Source organism: Aquarana catesbeiana, linkage group LG01, assembly GCF_042186555.1.
Source record: "Aquarana catesbeiana isolate 2022-GZ linkage group LG01, ASM4218655v1, whole genome shotgun sequence".
In the NCBI taxonomy this organism is placed as follows: domain Eukaryota; kingdom Metazoa; phylum Chordata; class Amphibia; order Anura; family Ranidae; genus Aquarana; species Aquarana catesbeiana.
In genome coordinates this window covers 473,719,258-473,728,302 of record NC_133324.1, presented here as the reverse complement: position 1 = coordinate 473,728,302, position 9,045 = coordinate 473,719,258, and positions in this window count along the sequence as shown.

The window sequence follows — 9,045 nt, the reverse complement described above, 5'->3', positions numbered from 1 at the left end:
TCTGCTGTGCCCTTAGACCAAACACTGCACTCACTGGATGGTGTTGACTTTAACAAGGTAGTCAAAAAGTGCCCGTTTATTAGATGTACAACATACGGGATCCCCCACCGCTATAGGCAATATTCCAATGAACCTTTAAATCAGGAGTTGTACAATGACCACCACTATGCATAATGCTATACTGTCCCTTTAAGAGATGTGCAGTAGAACCAATAAAAAGAAAGGGAAGAGCCTCTCATAGGATAAAAAGTTTTATTGGGAATAAATCACAAAAAAGTAATGCACTAACATATAAAACAAGTATCACAATCTCTATATGTGTGCGATCAGTTCCACCAACATCAATCCAAGTAGACCACAGTTCATATAAAGAAAGACTCCTAACTACAGATTAGTCCATATAAAAAAAATGGTCACATTTTTGGACCAGATTGGTTACTTCACATGTCGTAGATGCATTCCATGCAAAACGGTCAAACAACAAGTCAGAAAAAAGGGGCTTTTTAAGTCAAATGTCACCAAAGAGTATCCCATGGACGTGTTCATTACCTGCCAAAGTACACATTTTCCCTACCTTCTAGAATGCCCATGTGGGCTGTACAACCGGAAAGTTAAATACTAGAATAGGCGAACACATAAATAATTTTAAAAAGGGGTTTCAAAAACATAGTGTCTCTAATCATTTTAGATTGCACCATAATAAAGACCCCAGTGTAGTGTCTTATTGTGGAATAAATAGAATAGAAAGGCATTGGAGGGGCACTGATATAAGGAAAGTGGTCTCTAAGAACAAAACAGGATGGATTCATGTATATTGAGTCCAAATAGTATAATTGATGACATAGATCCAAATAGTTTCATTTACAATCTTTGATTGTTCCACAATGAGTAAATGGTTGGTGTATTATTTAGGCACATTTTATATTGTTTTTTGCATTATTTATATATTTTTTATTTCTTATAGGTTTTTTCAGTTTTAGTACAACCTAATAAAGTTTTTAATATAATATGCACTTAAACAAGAATAGTATGTTGGACATAATATACATTTGTGGATACATTGGTATTTTATATGGTGAATTAAGTAATATTTTTTACAGCCCACAAGATGGCGCTGTGCTTTTTCTATATATTGGTAATGATTTACATTAAAATAGTCTAACCACTTAAGAAATGTTCTTTTGGGACATATGCACCAAATGTATTCTTACTCTAGTTATTGGACTGTTTTTTTGATAATCAATATTACAAAGACACATACTATCATTGTAATTGTGGCTGGGAATGATTTTATAGGAACCGGAATGACTGGGGTGTAATGGGCGGGTTGTTGCATATAAGGAAGAGGTGAAGCTTTCAACCCCTGCTCCTAGGGACATTGCATACAGATGAAACGCGTAGGCAGGGGCTTCCAGTGACGTCACTTCTACATTGGAACGCATGCTGGAGGGCACAGCGGCGGTTCAGGGTTTTCATATACAGAGATCTCGATACTTGTTTTTACATGTAAGTGCATTACTTTTTAGGGATTTATTCTTAATAAAACTTATTACACTATGAGAGGTGCTTCCCTTTTCTTTTAATGGTTCTACTACACATAATTAAAGGGACAGTATAACATTATCCATAGTGAAAGTCCTTGTACAACTCTAGTTGCTGAGAGAGGTCCTTAAAGGCTCATTAGTGTACTGCCTACAGTGGTAGGGATCCCGTACGTGGTACATTTAATAAACTGCACTTTTTGAGTAAGTGCAGTGTGTGGTCCAAGAGCACAGCAGACTGTAAGGCACATGATTTTTTCTTCAGCAGGTGTGCATTTTTTTGTATTATCACTGAGCACTATTTTCATGTGGACTTTTTTTGATTGACATATAAGATTCATTGTGCATTGATGTATTATTTTAAGGATAAGTATATTCACTATTTTAGAATATAAGGACTTATTCACATCTACAGGACACGTTATGTTTTCAAGGTAGCAGCTCTTAATCACTTCTATTTAACGATTTTTAATTTAGTTAATTTGTCACTTGTCATATAAGCGTAGGTGTTGTATGGTATTGTACTTATTTAAACTACTTTGGCTCTGCCACCTGTATACCCCTTATGGACCAGAGTATTTTTTTCACTTCTGCTACGGGTCTGTATGTGGTATTTGGCAATAACTAAGTAGTAATTTTTTTTTTTTTAGGACAAAAAATAGGATTTTTTCATCATACTTACCTGTAAAATCCTTTTCTTTGAGTACATCATGGGACACAGGGTTAGGCTAATATTCATTACCTACTGGGTTATACGCCATCTCTAGGTGAATGGACACTGGTAGACAGTCTTAGACAGGAAGTGATCCTCTATATAACCCTCCCATACAGGAAGTATATCAGTTTTGTAGCAAGCACTGAATCCTCAAAAAAGAGGGGAGGGATCTCTGTGTCCCATGAATGTACTCAAAGAAAAGGATTTTACAGGTAAGTGACAAAAAAATCCTATTTTCTTTTTCATTTATCATGGGACACAGTTAGGCCAATATTCATTACCTACTGGGATGTTCCAGAGCAATAGCCTTGAGGGGAGGGAGACACCCTGCCAAAGAATAGCCATCAGACCTTATACATCAGCCGAATTGTCGGCTGCTCGAACATCCACTTGATAACATTTTGTGAACGTATGCACTGAAGACCAGGTGTCATAATACTACTTACAGTGAGCCCACAGGTGAGCAGGTGACACGGGGTCCCGCAGGGCGTGGAGTCTAGGGGCCAGCCAGTATTCTGCCAGGGACCCTCTCACGAGGGTTTGGGCTTAGCTGCGTGCTGACCCCAGGTTCACCTGCTAGGGAAATACCAGAAGACACTGTCAGACAAGCATGGATGGATGAAGCAAAGGAGAGCCGGATGGCGAGCCAAGGTCAGGGCGAGCTGCAGACAACGTAATCAGAACAAGCCGAGTCGGTACACAAGAGATCAGTTCACGAGAGGTCAGCTTAAGACAGGTTACACGAAGGGGGCTCAGAAACAAATGTTGCTCAAGCAACCAGAACTGGTCAGAGAGGGATTTAAATAGAGAAGCACATGAGGGGCTGGACAGGAAGTAGCAGGAAGGAATCATATATTAAGCAACAGGTGAGGGTGGCGATACCCATAGCTGCAGAGTGCAGCAGAGCTGAACACAAGCTAGTGGAACAACAGGTGCCAACCAGCCTACAGCAGTAAAGGTGAGACACAGATCAACTCCGAAAGCTGATCTGTGACACCAGGTAGCAGCCTTACAAATCTGAATCACAGATACCTGATGGCGAAAAGCCCAGGAGGTTCCTACACCCCTGGTAGAATGAGCTCTCACCCTAAAGGGAGGAGCTTTACATTTCAGACCATAGGCCTGAATGACCAATTGACAGACCCAATTGGCAATGGAAGCCTTGGAAGCTGCCTGCCCCTTCTTGGGTCCTTTTGGTAAAACAAAAAAGAAGTCTGATCCTCGGACCTCTGCAGATCTAGACAAATAAACCTTGACTGCCCGGATAACGTCCAAGGAATGCAGTCATCTCTCTTACACCGAACAAGGCTGAGAGAAAACAGAAGGCAAAATAATGTCCTGATTTAAATGAAAGGCTGACACCACTTTTGGCAAAAAGGATGGAACAGGTCGTAACGCGACCCTGTCGTGGTGAAGGATCAAGTATGGTTCCCTTTGTGAAAGGGCCACCAACTCTGTCACCCTTCTAGCCGAGGTGATGATCATCAGGAAGGCTAGTTTGCGTGACAGCATGTCTAATGGAATTTCCTTGATAGGCTCAAATGGTTGTTTCTGTAACACAGACAGCACCAAGTTCAAGTTCCAAGGACACATAGGTGACCTAATGGGGGGAAGCAAAGGAGTTGCCCTCTGCATAAAGGTTCAGGCCAGCGAATGGGAGGCTAAAGGCCTTTGGAAGAATACTGACAGGGCCAAAATCTGACCTCTGATTGTACTCAAAGCCAATCTGATTTCCACAGCTGACTGTAGAAAAGAGAATTCTCCCAATCATGTATTTCCGAGGATGCCATTTTCTGGCTTCACACCAAGCAATATAAGTCTTCCAGACCTTATGATAGATCTTCCTAGTGACAGCTTTTCTAGCATTCACTAGGGTAGATACCACTGGTCCCATTATGCCACAGTCCATCAACACCCTGGCTTCAATAGCCATGCCATCAAATTTAGAGACTGTAAATTGGGGTGCAATATAGGACCTTGAAACAGTAGATTGGGGCAACGTGGAAGCATCCATGGCCCGTCTATTGTCAGTCTCACAATCTCCGGGAACCAGGGCCTTCTGGGTCAGGCTGGTGCCACCAGAATGACTGGAACCCCCTCTCTCCGAATCCTGCGCAACAAATGTGGAAGGAGAGGGATCGGGGGGAAAGCATAAACCAGGGAGTACTGGCTCCATGGAACTACCAGAGCATCTGCTCCGATTGCCATAGGATCCCTTGTTCGGGACACAAACTGCTGTAGCTTGTTGTTGAACCTGGATGCCAATAGGTCGACCTCTGACCATCCCCAACGCTGCCAAATTTCTTGCAACAGCCCTGGGTATAGGGACCATTCCCCCGGGCAGATCTGCTGGCGGCTGAGATAATCTGCCTTCCAGTTCTCTACTCCCGGGATATAGACTCTTGAAAGAATCGGCACATGTCCCTCTGCCCAGGCTAGTATGTGGTTCATCTCCTTCAGAGCTAAACGACTCCTGGTAGCACCTTGGTGGTTTATATAGGCCACTGCAGTGGCATTGTCAGACTGAACCCTGATAGGGCAGTCCTGAAGCTCCACCGTCCAGGACTGTAGGCCAGACGTACTGCCCGTAACTCCAGGACATTGATGGGCAGGATCTGTTCTGTCCTTGACCATTTCCCCTGAGCTGTGAGCCCCTCTAGGGTCGCTCCAACAGGCTGAGAGACTAGCATCTGTGGTCAGTATTCTCCAAGTTACTGGGAGGAATGATCTTCCCTTTCGCAGGTTCTGATCCGGCAACCACCAGTTTAGGCTTAAGCGTGCCGAGGAAATAAGAACATTGGATAATCCAGGGCTTGTCCTCTCCTGTTCCAAGTCAACAAGATGTCTTGTTCTATAGGCCTGGAATGAAACTGGGCATAGGGCACTGCCTCAAAGAAGGACACCGTCCTTCCTAGAAGACTCATACATAGCCGAATGGAGGGTTGACTGGTGCCCCTTATCTGACATGCCTGATCCTTCAGAGCACAGATCCTTACAGGTGGCAAAAATACCCTTGCTTGGACAGTATCTAGGATCAGACCTAAATACTTCAGATTTTGAGCTGGTCTCAAGGCTGACTTTTCGGTATTTATGACCCAGCCTAAGCTTTCCAAATACCGCACTGTGCAGGTTATGCTCTGTTCTAGAGCCTGTAGTGAGTGATCTCTGAGCAGGAGATCGTCCAGATACCCGAGCACCAAGATCCCTTGGGCCCTTAAAAGACCGAGTACTGGTGCTAGGACCTTTGTGAACACTTGGGGAGATGTGGCAAGCCCGAAGGGTAGAGCCGCAAACTAAAAATGATGTTCCTCTACTGCAAATCGCAGGAATCTCTGATGAGGCTGAAAAATAGGTACGTGTAAATAAGCGTCCTTTATATCGATGGAGGCTAGAAAGTCTCCCCTCTGGAGCGAGGCTACAAATGAGCGGACAGATTCCATCCGAAGGGACTGGATTAGATACTGGTTCAGGGATCTTAGATACAAAATGGGCCTTGTGTCCCCACTTGGTTTTTGAACCGTAAACAGGTTTGAATAAAACCCTGTGCCCCTTTCGGATACAGGAACCTGTACAATCCTTAATGCACTAAATGACGTAGTGCCTGAAACAGTTTCTTTTTGGAGGATCCAAGGGAACTCTGGATTTTAGAAACTGCTAACTCCAGCTTGTAACTGCGGGATATACTCGAGGTGACTCACTCGTCCTGAACCACTGTTCTCCAAATGTCCACAAAGTGCAGTAGCCTTCCCCCCATCCGATAGAGTGGTAGCGTCCCCTCAAAAGGAGGACTTGGTGCCGGGTTTAGAAGAGCTTTGGACCCAGGGCCTTTTTCCCCTGGCTCTAGCGCCCTGTTGGCGGCAGAACTGCCTTGGCGCTGAGACACCTGAGGAAGCAGTCCCTGAGGTTTTAAACGGGGGAAGCCTGGTGCTTCTCTTTACAGGAAGTAGAGAGCTCTTCCCTCTGGAAATCTTTTGGATATATTTGTCCAAATCCTCATCAAACAAACGTTCCCCATGAAAGGGTAAACCTGCCAATAACTTCTTGCAAGGAAACTCGGCTGACCAGTTCTTAAGCCACAAAAGTCTGCGCATATGTACAGACAAGAGAGCCAAACGAGAAACCTGCTGTATTGAATCCTTTAAGGCATCAACAGCAAAACACAGCGCTTGAGGAATATCTGCCTTATTTTCAGCAAGATCATCCTCCTGATTAGGCCTGTCAGGCCATCTGACCTGATCCTTTACGGACTGGCAGATACTAATTGCTGCAACAGCTGGCTGAATAGCTGAACTGGCCAAAGAAAAGGAAGCCTTTAATAATGACTCCAGTTTCTTGTCAACAGGGTCTTTCAAGCCCTGTGCATTATCCACTGGACAAGTTAAGTTCTTGTTTAAGGAAGAGACTGCTTAGGTGAAGCCACATGTCGTTCTCCTCCAAGAAACACATCTGGAGGGTAGTAAGATTCTTTCATTACACAAACCTTGGATACAGAGGTCCTTTCACTCCTCATATTCCTCCTATGCTAGAGGAACTTCTATTCTGATTAGTAAATCGATTGCATGTGCCATCCACCAGGTGTTCACTGATCCTGGAGGACGATATGTGGCTCTAGTATTAGATTTGGCATACCAAAAATTACTATTAGTGAATGTCTACTTACCACCACCTTTCCAAGTGCAACTGTTATATGATCTGTTAGTGACTTTGGCACCGCACATGCATTTACCTATGCTACTAATGGGTGATTTTAATAATATTGTGGATTCTGCATTGGACTCGTCCAATGCTAATAGGCCAGCCTCGGTGGATCTTTGCACCTGGGCATCAGTAGCAGCTCTAACTGAAATTTGGAGGTGGAAAAATCCGGGAGTCGTGTCCTATTCGCACTTGTCTACCACTCATAAATCTTCCGCTAGAATAGACTTAGCCTTTGGGAATGCTTTACTCTTAAATAATCTCCTTGGGGCCAAATATTTGGCTGGAGGGTCCTCGGACCATAATCCACTACTGGTTACCCTGACCTTTCCCACCAGAGGGCGGAAGGGGGGTTTGAAATTGGCACTGGGTTGGTTACAAGAAGATCAGGTAACTACTCAGCTGCAAGCTGCAGTGGATACATACTGGGTGACAAATGTAAATATGGCCGACCCATCTATTGTTTGGGATGCTTTCAAAGTAGTAGCAAGAGGTGAATTCATTTCGGCAATTAAAGCGGTCAGGAAAGATCATAATGAGGAATATGAGTCTCTTGTGGCCAAAGAGAGGGATTGCGCACAGCTACAGGCTAACTCCCCCTCGGAAGCTAATTACGTTTCCCTGCTGCATAGCAGAAGGTCAGTGGAACTACACTTCTCAGGATTAGCTCACACGGAGGTGAGGCGGAGAGTGGAAAATATATTTGCTGAAGGGGATAAAAATGGTAAGCTGTTGGCTAACCTGGCAGCTGACCAAAGGATCCCTGTTAACATTCCAATAATTAAAAATAATGCAGGGACACTAATATCTGACCCAGTGGAAATTATGGCTGAATTTGTCAGCTTTCATAAAAAGCTATACTCCCCAATATCACCATATGATATGACGGAGCTGGAAGATCTGCTCTGAAGTCTTTCAATGCCTACACTAACAGATTCAGATACCACTCAGTTAGATGCAGAAATCTCTGCTCTGGAAATTGAGGCCGCCATACTTGCCTTTCCTCCCAAAAAAGCTCCGGGCCCGGATGGGTTTCATGCCGACTTCTATAAGGTCTACATGTCACAACTGGCCCCTAGATTAAACCTATTGTTTACACACTGCAGGGATCATGGCTCCTTACTGACCTCAATGATGGAAGCTTATATGGTGCTTCTCCTGAAGCCAGGCAATGACCCGCAGCTGTGCTCTTCATACCGCCCAATTGCACTGCTTAACGTGGATCTAAAAATTCTCACTAAAGTGTTAGCCACTAGACTAGCAAAAGTCATTTCGACACTGGTAGACATTGACCAGACAGGTTTCATGCCAGGTATGTCTACTGATACAAACCTCAGGAGATTATTTGCACATATACAGGTGGATAATACTGAGTTTCTGGCTAAAGTTGTTGTCTCCATAGATATCGAAAAAGCTTTCGATTCAGTGGATTGGCAATATATGCACAAGGTATTGGAGGCCATGGGGTTTGGTCCTGGTTTTCGTCGCTGGGTTAATTTATTATATAGTACACCTAAGACGGCGGTGAAGCTTGGCTCCATGGTCTCCGATTTCTTCCCAATAGGAAGAGGCACCAGACAGGGGTGCCCGCTTTCCCCTTTTCTTTTCGCTTTGATGATGAAGCCCTTGGCGAGGGCACTTCGGCGTTCAGAGGAGGTGCAATCAATTAGGGTATGATCTATAAATGAATGCATTGCATTATATGCTGATGACTTGCTATTGTTTCTCAAGGATCCAGGCCCGTCTCTTAGGGCAGCTTTATCGATATTGGATAGATTTGCCATTTTTTCGGGTCTACAAGTAAATTGGAGTAAGTCATCCATACTACCGTTAGGATCTGAAGCTACAAAACAAAAAGATGACACTTTACCACTTCAATGGGTCTCATCAATGACTTATTTGGGGGTTAAAGTGACAGCCAAAACTCAGGATTACATGTCCCTAAATCTTCTTCCCTTAGTTAGCAGACTTAAGCATAAAACGTCGGCATGGAAAAATCTACCTCTTTCATTGCTGGGGCGGGTTAGTCTCATAAAAATGAAATTCCTGTCAGTAATCCTGTATTTCTTACGACACTCCCCTATGTGGATCCCA